Consider the following 13,667-nt stretch of genomic DNA (forward strand, 5'->3'; position numbering starts at 1 on the left):
AAAGATCTCCATGTGGAAATCCTTGAGAAATGGAGAAAGCTCCCAAGAGAGAGCAGAGAGATTCAGGTGGGTTGGATGGGACACCAGTTGAGCTCTGGGAAGTGTTTGGTCAACAGCTCACTAGTACTGCTCTGCTTTCAGTGGTATCCTTTTCACATTCTGAAAAATTTACTGTAAATGGTGAACTCTCCGTCTTTTTGGGCTAAGGAATAACGTTGATTTTTACTTCTACCTTCTTCCTTTGGAACTCCCCTTTCATCAAGTGGCAAATGCAAAATAACGCTTCATGAAGAATACAAAAATGTAAGAGTTTTTATGAAGTGATAAAGCATGGACACTGTAAGTATCTTCAAAGTTATTATTAGGACACCACATGAAAAATAAGGATTGCCAGGGTAGGCATAAGGTGCATGGTCTATTTGCATCTCCACATGGGCAGTTTGCAGCACCTGAGCTGTTTGGGTTGCCTTGGTGTTGATTGGAAACCTATAAGCTCTTCTAAAGAGTCATAAGATGGCAAAACCAGATACACCAAAACACAATAGGCATCCTGGAGACTATGTGGACATGCAAGAGATGCAAAAGGTTCAGACTATATTTCCAAAATTTCAGCAATTTCCAATAAGGCTATGGCTGACACACACATACAAAGTGCCCTTCAAAGCCAGTTTGCACAAGTGGTTTACATTTATTTGACATTACATATTAGGAAGTTCTCATTAGTGGCTGACAGCTGATATCGGGTACCTGTTGATTATCCAGACTTGCATTGTTAATGCTCAGGATGATGCAAAGAGACGTGGAAATTGTTTTAACCATCCTTCTAGAGCCACCACATGTGTAAGAATTAGTTGAAATACAGATTTACTGCCTGTAACCACATATGCAAGACACAGGTGAAGTGGCTACATCTCCAATATCCAACCTGTGCCTGCTATGCAGTGATGACAGGGATTAAAGGTCAGCGTGCTTGTATGATTTCTTGTGCCTGCTGTATTGTTGGCTTGCAGTCTGTGAGGAGTGGCCACTTGTAAAAGATGCCTTAAAGATGTTCTCATGGCTTCACAGATGGCCAGGAGCAGGCTGGAATATGTTTGTAGTACTCCAATTTATATCAATTTCTGAAATAAAAGTGGAAGCAGGTGAGTTTTGCAAATGACCACAGGGAAAATATGTAGAAAATTCCCTATAATTATGTTATAACATCTCCTATAATTATATTATCTACTAAGCAAAAGTCCATGTATCTGAATTGCAATATCCATCTGTTTCTCTGTACTTGTAAGAATTTATCTCACAACAATAAATATGTATTGCAGGCCAAGGAGAATAAAATCTGTAACAAGAATGATGTGGCTAACAAATGACTCTACCAATAACGTAACCATTTAGAATCAGCTAACCTGTTCTCATGTAAATGTTGCATCATAATGATTACAGAAACAAAAGAGCACTGCTAAATTAATATGAGGAGGATAACAATAAAATAAATTCCATATTTTTCTCACAAAATGAAACATCAGAGCATATCCTGGTTAAATACAGAATAATCAGATTATTTGAATGAAACAGTCTTTGGCTTACGTCTCATTCAGTGTTTCTGTTCTTAATTGAGGAAAGAAGACATCTGTTAAGTACTTGGATTCTGCATCTACACATTTGTATATACGACTAGGCTTTCACTTTTGCATACTCTGAATATGTAGTTTTTAATAGCTTATATGTAGTTTCCTGCACCAGGTCTGATGTGCCTTCTGAAATCATAAGCCACTCTTCTTCACCACATCCTATTTCCAGGAAGGTATATGAGGTAGAATTTTTTAAAATTTTTTTTTTTTTTTTTACAATATTTCTGTTTGGCTCTTCCCTTGCTATTGCAAACCTTCAACCTGGTAAAAGCAAGCACAGAAGTGTCTTTTGTGCAGGAGAGGCAAGGAGGAGGAAGCCAAATGAAAAATCCTGAATGACAACATCTCTAAGTATCACAGCAGTACCTTTTAAAGCTGGAAGATAAAGCTGACGAGGAAGTTACCATGACTACAGAGGCGGCATATTTGAATGAAAATTGATGTTAAGCTTTTAAATGCTAATTGCAGCTGGGAACAGGTGACATTGGAAATACCAAAATTATTTCAACACTTTGCAATGTATAACAAGTGAAAGAAGGTGAAAAAGATGACAACATAGAGTTAAACAAAAACACTTGTATAGTCTATATCATTGAAGTATATTACATCATTTTCGTGTTTGTAGTAATAAGCAAACTTATTACATGTAAATCACAGTGCCCGAGTTGCAGAAACTGTATTAAACACGTTTCTTTAAATTAACTACAATAACAAGTTTCCAGCAGCCCACATTGAAGAGGCTATTAAAACTTAATATTCAGAAACTACTTTAAATTCTCAGTGATGAGTAAATCTTTCAAATGCCTGAAGTTAGGAATGTTTCTTATCTCCCCTCCATATAACTGGGAAATAAAAGACAAACATGTACACAATGGTAGAGTCCTCACCAGAGACAAAACAGTAAGCTAAAATGTCATGTAGACCAGTATCAGTGTGCAACTACTGCAATTCACTATCACACCAACATCTAACCACATTTAGGGCTTTAGCTGTACAAGATGCAAAAGATATGCTTTACCTTCATTGGCTTACTATTAAGCCTCAAAGATAATATGATATTTCTCTTTCACTTGCAGTGGGCTAAATTCTGCTTGCTAACACATGCTTTTTGAAGCAGTCTTGATACCACTACTGTATGTCGTGATCAGGTGTAATGCAAATTTACATTTTGTGACAAATGATTGATTTGAAAAGCTTTGAGAGTTTTTGGGGTTGGTTGTGTTTTTTGTTTTGTTTGGTTGGTTTGAGGTGGGATTTTTGTTGTTTTGTTTATATATATATATATAAAAATGATAGGAAATCTGGGGGATTTTCCTGTGTTTTGCATACTTACAATGAACACTGTAAACACCTTTATTAAGGAGACTAAAGCTAACTGCTTTGTTTGATTCCAGTTCCTGCTAGTGAATATAGCAAAAGGAAAATATAAATGGAGTATACCTTTAAAAGATAAAAGCTTTTTTGGCTATGTTTGCAGAACACTAAATAACATGTTTTTCTAATATAGTGTTTAAAATACTAATTAGGTATACAACAATTGCAAATGTTTTCATCGTAGCATACCAGTCTCTTTAAGGGACAGTCTCCTTCAATGAAAGTACAAATCTTCCTCCTCTTTATCTGTGTTGGAGAGGTCCATATCAGAGTAGAACCACCACAGTCTAACATCTAGTGACAGGAAAAAAATACTATATGGGATATCATTATTGAAATCCACTTTAAAGTGTGTGTATATTACATCCAGATGATTATTTTTACTTACATGGTATTTGCACTTTCCAAAAACAGCAGGATGGAGCAATATGACTTTCTCTTTCAGATGACTTTCTCTTTCAGATGACTTTCTCTTTCAGACATGATAATTTGCTCCTCTGAAGCCCCTTGTGTCTGAATGCTGCAATGTAACCCCAGTGAGCTGCCCTGAAGTCAACAGGAGTGCTTATTTTGCTAACATCTGTGGTCTACCAGCCTCATTTATAAGAACACCTGCAAGCTGGGAAGTTGGCAGCCTTAGGAACGATTGTCGTTTTGGTGGATGGCCTCCAACATCCTCGCTAATTTCCCAGCAGTTTCTTCTATCATGTAGTTTGGAGCCTCAGCTTGAAACCCTCTGTTCCCTCTGACTTGCAACACTTAGGAGTGCCTTAGGGATAGAGGTCAAACTGGATATTAGCTGGAACTTGGATTTCTTACACAAGAAATTTCTGACTAGGCTATTGTCCAGGCAGAGCTGGAGGGAAATGTCTCCTACTGACCATACTCCTCTCACAAATTAAATTATCTTCATTGCTATACCATCACACAGTAATTATCCTTTTCTTCCTTTTCTCTGTCCTTATGTTCAGCCTTCTCATATTTCTTGCACCTGATGATTTACAAGCTATTTGTTTTCATCTCTGCAGTAATCTAGTTTTCAAGTAATCTCCTCCACTCTCGCGGAATGTTTCAGGGAAATAAATATAAGGTAAAAATTGTCTTCAAATACTGAGACATGAAATGGTGAGCATTTATAAAATAAGAGCTACAATCTGCTGATTAACTATGCACAGAGCTGGTGTGCAGAGAAGGCTGAATGAAAAATAAAAGATTGCAAAAACATTTTAGGACTGGAGTCAACACTAACCCCTTGACTTTTCAAAGGAAAGGAAAGTCATGGAGTAATTTCCCTTTTAAATTGTTAAGTCTTTGTGTGCATTGCTCAGTTAGAGTCCTGCACATGGGCACTGAAAGGGCTTATACGATGAACTGGAACACCACCAGGTCAATAGACGAGGAATCTCATCTATCAGCAGAGTTTCAAAATTTTCAGTGGTTGCAACAGAAACAAAAAACTTTCAAAGTGTAGCTGACATATTGGTCTTTGTATTTGGTAGTGGTCACAGCACTGAGTCATGCTATATTGAATTTTAGAGTAAGATCAAAAGAGTAGTTTAAAGCAGCACCACAAAATTAGTCTCACCAACTGAAAAAGCAGAGACCTTTCAAACTAAAAGGAGAATCTGGAATCACAACATAAAAGGAAAGTTGGAACTGAAATTAATGGATCTCTTGAGAAGCTTTCAGAAGACAAGATACCCAGGTTTTTCAGATGGAAGACTCTCTATCACAAACTAAATAATTCAGGTATATGTAATCTTCCTGCATTCATTAAGAGCTTCTTACAGAAATTCATCCCCAAAACCTAGCCAAGTTTCTCAAGTTTACAAACTTGTATTCTATGGAATAATTCTGATCATAGATGAAATTCAAGAGTCTTTTTGTTGTAGTGCGGTAGCTTTTTTTAAGAATCAGACAAACAAAACAGACCAACGCAGCAGTTCAAGAGAAGCAATGAAGAACTATTTCTACAGTTGAAATTTAAGAGAAAATACAGTAATGGGATCTGGAATTAACCATATGAGGTTGGTTTTTGTCGTTTTTGTTGAATCTGTCTTGATTATGATGCTGTTTAATGCACAGGCTAAGAGGAATAAACAAACAAGACGTAAACAACGCCATGCAACACTACAGGCTTGCAGAAGAGTGGCTGGAAAGCTGCTTGACAGAAAAGGATCTGGGGGTGTTGGTTGACAGCGGCTGAACATGAGCCAGCAGTGTGCCCAGGTGGCCAAAAAGGCCAACACCATCCTGGCTTGTACCAGAAAGAATGTGGCCAGCAGGAATAGAGAAGTAATTTTCTCCCTGTACTTGACACTGGTGAGACCCTGCCTTGAATCCTGTGTTCAGTTTTGGGCCGATCACTACAGGAAAGACATTGAGGTGCTGGAGAGAGTTCAGAGAAGGGCAATGAAGCTGGTGAGGGGCCTGGAGCACAAGTCTGATGAGGAGCGGCTGAGGGAGCTGGGGCTGTTTGGCCTGGAGAAAAGGAGGCTGAGGGGAGACCTTGTCGCTGTCTGCAGCTACCTGAAAGGAGCTTGTAGCGTGGAGGGGGTTGGTCTCTTCTCCCAAGTAACGAGCAACAGGATGAGACCATAGGGCCTCAAGTCGCGGTTGAGGTTGGATATTAGGAAAAATTTCTTCACACAAAGGGTTGTGAAGCACTGGAACAGGCTGCCCAAGGAAGCCATTGGGTCACCATCCCTGAGGGTGTTTAAAAGATGTGTAGATGAGGTTCTTAGGGACACGGTTTAGTGCCAGATTTAGGTTAATGGTTGGACTCTATGATCTTGAGGGTCTCTTCCAACCAAAATGATTTTATGATTCTTTGAAATTGGAAGGTGGCTTAAATATTCAAAAAGCTCAAATACAGTGCCCATTAGACATTCTAAAGGTCACTGTAACATGATCATTACATTAAGAACAATTTAAGAAGACAGACGCAATTACTTGATCTGGGTTTTTTTCCAGATATGTCATCCTTAATGCTGAGAACCTCTGTTCTATGTCAGATCTGAAAGATGTTGACTTTTGCAGCTGTCTCCAGCTGGACCACCAGCATCAGTTCTTTCACAATCTGAAAGCCTCACTTCAAGATACCAAATGGCCAGTGCCACCTTGAATACAGTCTCCAGTGATCAGCATTTGATGCCAAAAGAGCTGGGAAGCTGGGAAGGTGCTGCTCAAACTTGTTTTTCCATTGCTTTCAGATAGATTTGGACTCTCTCATTGATTATTACTGACTTGTGACAGCTTGTTTTATCTATTTATCTGTGTTTAAGAGGCACAAAATTACATATACATATAAATACTGTTTAAAAAATAATTAGTATGTGACAAATTATATTCCATTTAGCTCTATTTTAATGCCAAGAATGAGTGAAGATCTTCACTGATTTCTGTAATAACTGGAAAAGAATAGCCCTTTTATGATTTCTTTATATATAATAGTAAATGGTATGCACCATGCCTCAGTTCAGAGAGGATGTAACGTGCACACACAGTTAAAACTAAGCCAAGCACTGTAAGTATAGTATAAAATGCAGGTTTGTCCCCTTTTAAACTTGGCACTCAAAATCTGTATTTTTTGGCACTAGCAAGAGAAATAAAATGAAGCATATTCTTGCAGCTTATAAAGTCTTCATCACATACATCCATGATCATTTCTGCAGGTGGAAGCCCAGTTTGTAAGAAACAGGTATTACATCAATCATCGACAGATATGACATTTACTATGCAATGTTTCTTCAGGTGAGTGAGCAGTTTTAAGATTGATAATGGACTGTAACAACCTTACACCCATAATTTTAGCTAAAATTGTGAAAACTCTGAGAAGATGAAAGTGGGTCTAATCAATGCTCTCACTGGAGCTGAGATTCAAGCCAGGACTACAGCACAGCTGGAGAAAGAATGCCCTTACAGACTTTTTGACAGTGGTGGTATTGCAGCTGATACTATAAGGGCAAGCTCTCAACAAAGTAAGAGAAAGGTGATATTCTTCACAAAACCAAGACAACTTTTCACACCCACGCCTGGTTCAGGTTGGAAACAGAAGCTTTTCTTAATATGGGCTGCATAAAGAGTTTGAGGTGCCTTCAGGATGGAGCCAGCTCTGCTAAAGGGGCTTGTGTGGGCTTGCTTGCAAAACATAAAAGCAAAATCTACTTTGGCAAAATTTTTCACTCTGTGGGTGATTTCTACCACCTCCTAGAGGGCCCAGGAGATATGTTTTGTTTTATTTAACCTGTGGTTTTGTTAGTCCAAGATTTCAAATTGGATTAATCAGTCATGGGATTTACCTGAATTGCCAAGGTTTTGTGTGGTGTCTGAAATCCTGTCAACCTAGTTGCAACTCAGTTTTATCCTAGCTTGATGTTTTATTTTGAATGAGTGAGAAGGAGGGATTGGCTGTTTGTGATGCCACTTTCAAAACAGAGGACTTTGCTGGCAATAGAGACTAGAAGTGGAATTATTTGTTGGATTTGTTTTCATATCAGACACGCCCTATCAGTGATTTTGTTAAACTGCTGATTAATACATTTAAAAAACCAAAATTAAATATGCAGAAATGTTACATTCTTCATGTAGGCATGCTACACTCATCTTTGAAGTTCATTTTCTGAAACTTTATTTGGAACAGAAATTAATGCTTTATCTTAATAAATCAAAACACTTTAGTGCTAAATGCGCTCTCTCTGTTCTCCAGCAAACTTAGATTTCCCGTGAATAGGCAGAGCATGTGTGCTGTGAGTCTCAGAGGGGAGTAAAATCCACAAATGTGCTCGTGTGACTGCAAGGAGAAGGATAATGACCAGGGTGCTGCCCTGTTCACAGCAGGGCCGTGTGCTCTATGCCACACGTGAAGAATGAAATAGAGATTGAAGGCGGAAATTCGTCCTAGAAACTGGAGCTGAGCTGCTAGGCTATGTCGCACTGCTGCTCTTGCGTGGCTGGTCTTGGGGCACCCTTGTCAGAAAGAGCTTCTGGGGCAGTTATGAGGATCTCCGGGAGGTGCAGCAGCCCGCAGGCACTTGCCCTGCAGAGGGGGGACATGAGGCAGAGAGAAGCCTTGCTCCCCAGTTGCTCCTCACAGGCGTGGAGGGGCTGCCAGGCCCAGGGGTGCTGCACAGCATGTTGCAGGCCACCATACGCAGAGGGACCCGGCTCACGCCACCTTCCCGCTGCTGTGAAGTCCTGCATGGGGCACCATGTTTTCAAACACCAGGAATCACAAATTGTTGTAGGTCCCAAGGCTCTGGAAGGCTGTGTGCTTTTCTACCAACCACTACAGCAGACCTCCGTGAGATTTCCCAATTCTCTCAAAGCTTCAGCTCCCAATATCATACCTGTTTTTTCCGAAGCATATTATTCCTTCAACACTTTATAATATGCACTGTCAAATACTTAGAGTTAATCAACTAATTAAGCTTTCTAACCCTTTTCGCCTGGTCTCCAAGTATCTCGTTCAGTTTCTGGGACTTTCAGGAGGTGGTTATTTTTTTTTCTCCTGTAGCAGGTGAAATCCTGGACTACGTTGACATTAGTGTTCTGAATTTGGACTTTCTCGTGCTGTAGCATGTTTCTTCATGTCTCTTCTCACTCTTTCTTCTGAAAGCAGAGGTATCTCTCCTGATATTCAATGTAAACATTTTTGCTGTTGGCTTGGCCTGTACCTCTGACACACAGGACAAATTTTAATTTTTTTTGTTGAAAGCACAGGTGTTGGATCAGACCTTTAACTTGAGTAGTAGTTGTGCAACAACAGCTGTGTGTTAGCTCTTGCTTTTACAGAACAGAAGTTTCTTTCTGTGAGTATGAAAAGAAAAAAAAGACTGTATTTGCTAACTTAGAAAAGCAGGAAGTTTATTTTTTCCTCCTAACCAACAAATCAAGAAATGGAAATGACATTTAGGAAATCATTTCAGAGATAATGTTCAACACAGAATGCATCTTCAGCTTCTGATTATAAAGGTGATTACTGCTTTCGCTCTTTTAAAAAGTATTTCCCCTACCTGCACGTGGTAGTCCAATGCTCATGTGCTCTTCTGGCTTCATGATTAAGGAAGCCAACTTATGCCTAAATGAGAATCACACATAACAGGAAGAAGGTGAGTCTGTGTTTTCTTACCATTCAGAAAGTCATATGCATTTAAAGGGAAAAAACAGAAAGAATATTTGTCAAGAATTCCATGAGGACTTTGGCATGAATTGGGTGATATGAAAGTTTAGCAACAAAATTATCTTAACAAGTTACAGCTCCATTTTCACCCATTAAGATAAATCAAGAGCCAATCATTCTGCTAAACAATTTAGGACTCAAAATAATGTATTATTACATTAAATTACAGCCAGGCAGAAACTGAAATATGTTAGCCATGTAACTTGCAAATCGTGTTTTACAAAATGAGCATAGCTGGACACCAAGACATCAGAATGTTTGTTATTCAGTAACTATACTTTCTATTTTCACACTAACCACAGTAGTTATATGATTCAATCTAGTGGAGTAAGTGAATATTTCTGAGTAGTGGAAATGGAGTAGTAGTGAATGAAGTAACTTTGCACGTTCTTATGACCTTTCAAAACTCCAGTGAAAAACTAATGTCTACATTATTTACCATACCAGAATTTCTGTTACAAGTGGAAAACCTTATGTGCACTATAACTGGAGAAAAAGTGATTAACATAAGAAAACATTGACCAAATAATTTTGCTCACTCCAGCTAGATCCCTAAAAGTCGATGGGGCATGATGGGATTCATCCAAGGGTGCTTAAAGAGCTGGCTGACATCATAGTGAGACCTCTCTCCGTTATTTTTCAACACTCCTGGAAATCTGGAGAGGTCCTGGAAGACTGGAAGCTGGCAAACATTGTCCCTATTTACAAGAAGGGCAACAGGGATGACCCTGGCAACTACAGGCCTGTCAGCCTCACTTCTGTTCCTGCCAAAATCATGGAGAAGATTGTTCCGTGAGTTATTGAAAAACATCTGAATGACAACGCAGTCATTGGTCCCAGCCAGCACGGGTTCACGAGGGGAAATTCTTGCCTGACCAACTTAATATTGTTCTACAACAAGGTTACTCAGCTAGTTGACCAAGGCAAGCCCGTCAACGTGATCTTTTTGGATTTCAGTAAAGCCTTTGATAGTGTCTCTCACAGTCTCCTCCTGGACAAGATGTTCAGCACACAGCTGGGGGAACACACAGTGTGGTGGGTGAGCAATTGGCTGACGGGCCGGGCTCAAAGGGTTCTAGCAAATGGGGTTATGTCAGGCTGGCGACCAGTGACTAGTGGGGTTCCATAGGGATCCGTCTTAGGGCCAATGCTCTTCAACGTCTTCATAAATGACTTAGACTAGGACTTGAGGACTTGCTTAGTAAGTTTGCTGATGACACTGAATTGGGAGGAGCTGTTGACACTCTCAAGGGTGGAGAGGCCTTGCAGAGGGATCTCAACGAACTGGGCAATCACCAACCGCATGAAATTCAACAAGGGCAAGTGGCAGATTTTGCACCTGGGACATGGCAACCCTGGCTGTACATACAGATTGGGGGATGAGATGCTGGAAAGCAGCTCCTTGGAGAGGGATCTGGGGGTTTTGGTCAATGGCAAGTTGAACATGAGCCAACAGTATGTCCTGGCAGCCAGGAGGGCCACCCGTGTCCTGGGTGCATCAAGCCCAGCATGGCCAGCTGGGCAGGGAGGTGATTGTCCCGCTCTGCTCTGCACTGGTGCAGCCTCACCTGGAGCACTGGGTGCAGGTCTGGGCACCACAGGCTAAAAAAGACATTAAGCTGCTGAAGAGTGTCCAGAAAAGGGCAATGAAGTTGGTGAAGGATTAAGAGAGGAAGCTGTATGAGGAGTGGCTAAAGTCACTTGGTGTGTTCAGCCTGGAGGAGACTAAGAGGAGACCTCATGGCAGTTACAGCTTCCTCATAAGGGGAGGATGAAGGGTAGATGCCGAACTCTTCTCTTTAGCGACCAATGACAGAACCCGAGGGAATGGCAGGAAGATGTGCCAAGGGAGGTTTAGGTTGGACATTAGGAAAAGGTTCTTCCCCCAGAGGGTGGTTGACACTGGAACAGGCTCCCCAGGGAGGTGTCACGGCCCCAAGCCTGACAGTGTTCAAGAAGAGACTGGACAACACCCTCAGACACCTGGTGTGAACTGTGGGGTTGGAGGGGCAGGAGATGGACTTGATGATCCTTGTGGGTCTTTTCCAACTCAGGACATTCTATGATTCTGTGATTCTATGATTCTAACATTGCTTTCTGGTAATGGAGGAATGCAAGGTAACTTCTCAGAGAGATGGGAAATTATTACAATGTGCTGATGGCTGCAATAATGCTGCTTCGTATCTTCATGTATTCAGACAATTGTATACTCTAAGATTATAAATTATGACCTTGCTGATAAAAGAAAAAATATTAGATTTTATGGGTTGATAGTGATATCCTCACATTCTCATTTAGTGAGATACTTGATGCTTTCAATGGATGCATTGTGTCTTCAAGTAAAAACCATATGGGAGCTCATCCCATATGGTTAAGAAAATGTAATTACACATATCACTAAAAGTACCTTCTGTTGCTTCCACTGAAATTTTTTTAAGAACTCAGTCAATGCTTTAATATGTATTTTTGTCTTTTCATACCTAATTAACTGCTGGGGAAGGTAAGGATCTAACCTTCATTGTTGAATGACTCTCAGAGCACTGTTAGGAAACAACATCACCCAAAAGATAACCCCCTGCATGAGTGGAGTGAAATGGCCAAGAATTGTCCCGAAGATGAGAAGACCTGAAACTTACTTGCAGCATAACCTGGTATCATCAATAGCATGGGCAGTACTGCAACCCAGGACAAAATCCCAGGTTTTCTTCTTGGTCATTGCAGTTCTACACTGCAGTGGAGTTATCCTAGGTTTATACTGAGCTGGTGAGATTGACCTTGCTAATTACTTTAGCCACATCATGACCTCACCTAGAGCAGGCTGAATTCCAGGACAGCAGCCAAGCAGCCTCTCTGTGCAAAAATAGCACTTTGAGAACTCTCTCTGTAGAGCTTTTCACTGCGTGCTACCAGTGATACTTATATCATCTTCATCATTGGCAGTTATATTGGTTTTGCATTTCATAGAATCTGGTTAATGAGAACACATTGACGAAATAATTTTGCTCACTTTACTTCCACTTTGGGGCTCACGTCATAAACTTATACTTTAACATAAAAACACTATGTCAAGATTGAAAATACCACAGAAGACTGGCTTTACTGAAAATACTATGAAAAAACAATGCAAAGCAGTACTATTAGTTTAATTTGGGTTTTGGCAATCCATATTCTTGGCTTCAGCACAAATAACATGAGGCGTATCATTTGGATCATGTAGACATGCTTGTTTCTGTGATATATGTAATGTAGACGTTGAACTAAGATGAACTGAAAACATCTTAGTTTTGCGCAATTAGCACTCACATATGTTTAAAGAAGAGAAAACATTTTAAAAGAAATCTTGGTAATAAAACAGGTAAAATTTAAAACACTTTATTAAATGTACAGCTTGACAGTTTCCAGCTATTTAAATTTGCTTTGGTTTTATTGCCTTAGTTAATTGAAAATACATGGAGACGAATGAGGAAAATACCCAGCCATTCTGATACCCATATTTGGGTATTCCATATGTGGAGTAACAGTTTGGGTCTGGCTCCGGGAAATAACATACTCAAAGTCTGGTTTTAAAACTGTCAGAGGGACAGAAGAAGTCAACAAATGCCATATGTATATTGATGTATAGGACCCATGGCCACTGCAAGACATCATTTCCACCTAGCAGTTTTTGCAAGAGAATAGTGGAAGTGTTCATGTGCAGATGTTATTCTCCCGATCAGATGAGCCCTAATCCCATTTTAATCTCAGTGGGCTATATTAAACAAAAGCAGAAGGTCTGGATTTTAGAACAGATTAGCCTTGACCTCACAGAGATCAGACTTACTAAGTAATCAGGTGTACATAAATTGCCACCAACCAGAGATTTTAATGGTGCATTGCGGTTAGCAATACAGGAACAAAGTAAAATTTTCTTGTACTACAAAGCAAGAAAGAAAGGTACAGCAATCACTGCATTGCTGAATTGCACTGAAGTTCATACAGTTTACAGTAAGCTCCCCTCTCTGTGTCAAGTATTTTACTACTCCTTAAGGAAGAAAATTTACTTTCTGTAGGTATTAAGAAAGGATGAGGAAAAAAACTTTAGGTGAGAGCTACAGAGGACTAAATGTTTAGAGTTTGTGAAAAATTTACAATACAATCAGTAAAAGACACAAACTGTGTAAGGGATAATACTATTTTAAAACTTACTAGATTGACCGTGACATTCAGCAGAAACACTCCCAAGCAGCCACTCATCATCTGGTTATCATTTATATCTTCATTGCTGCAAAACCTGCCACATATGACTGGGAATAATCTCCAGGGTTACATAGCCCAATACTCTGCTATACCACCTAATTTTGCATGTGGCAGTATATTAAAGACTTTAGAAAAAGTCTATTCACAGGAGATGTACCAGATTTTCCTCACCTGGAAAACAGGAAACTTCAGGTACTCTGTTAAACAGAAATACCATGTTTTCATTTCATTTACAGTTTGTACAACCG

This window comes from Caloenas nicobarica, chromosome Z, assembly GCF_036013445.1.
Source record: "Caloenas nicobarica isolate bCalNic1 chromosome Z, bCalNic1.hap1, whole genome shotgun sequence".
Lineage (NCBI taxonomy): Eukaryota > Metazoa > Chordata > Aves > Columbiformes > Columbidae > Caloenas > Caloenas nicobarica.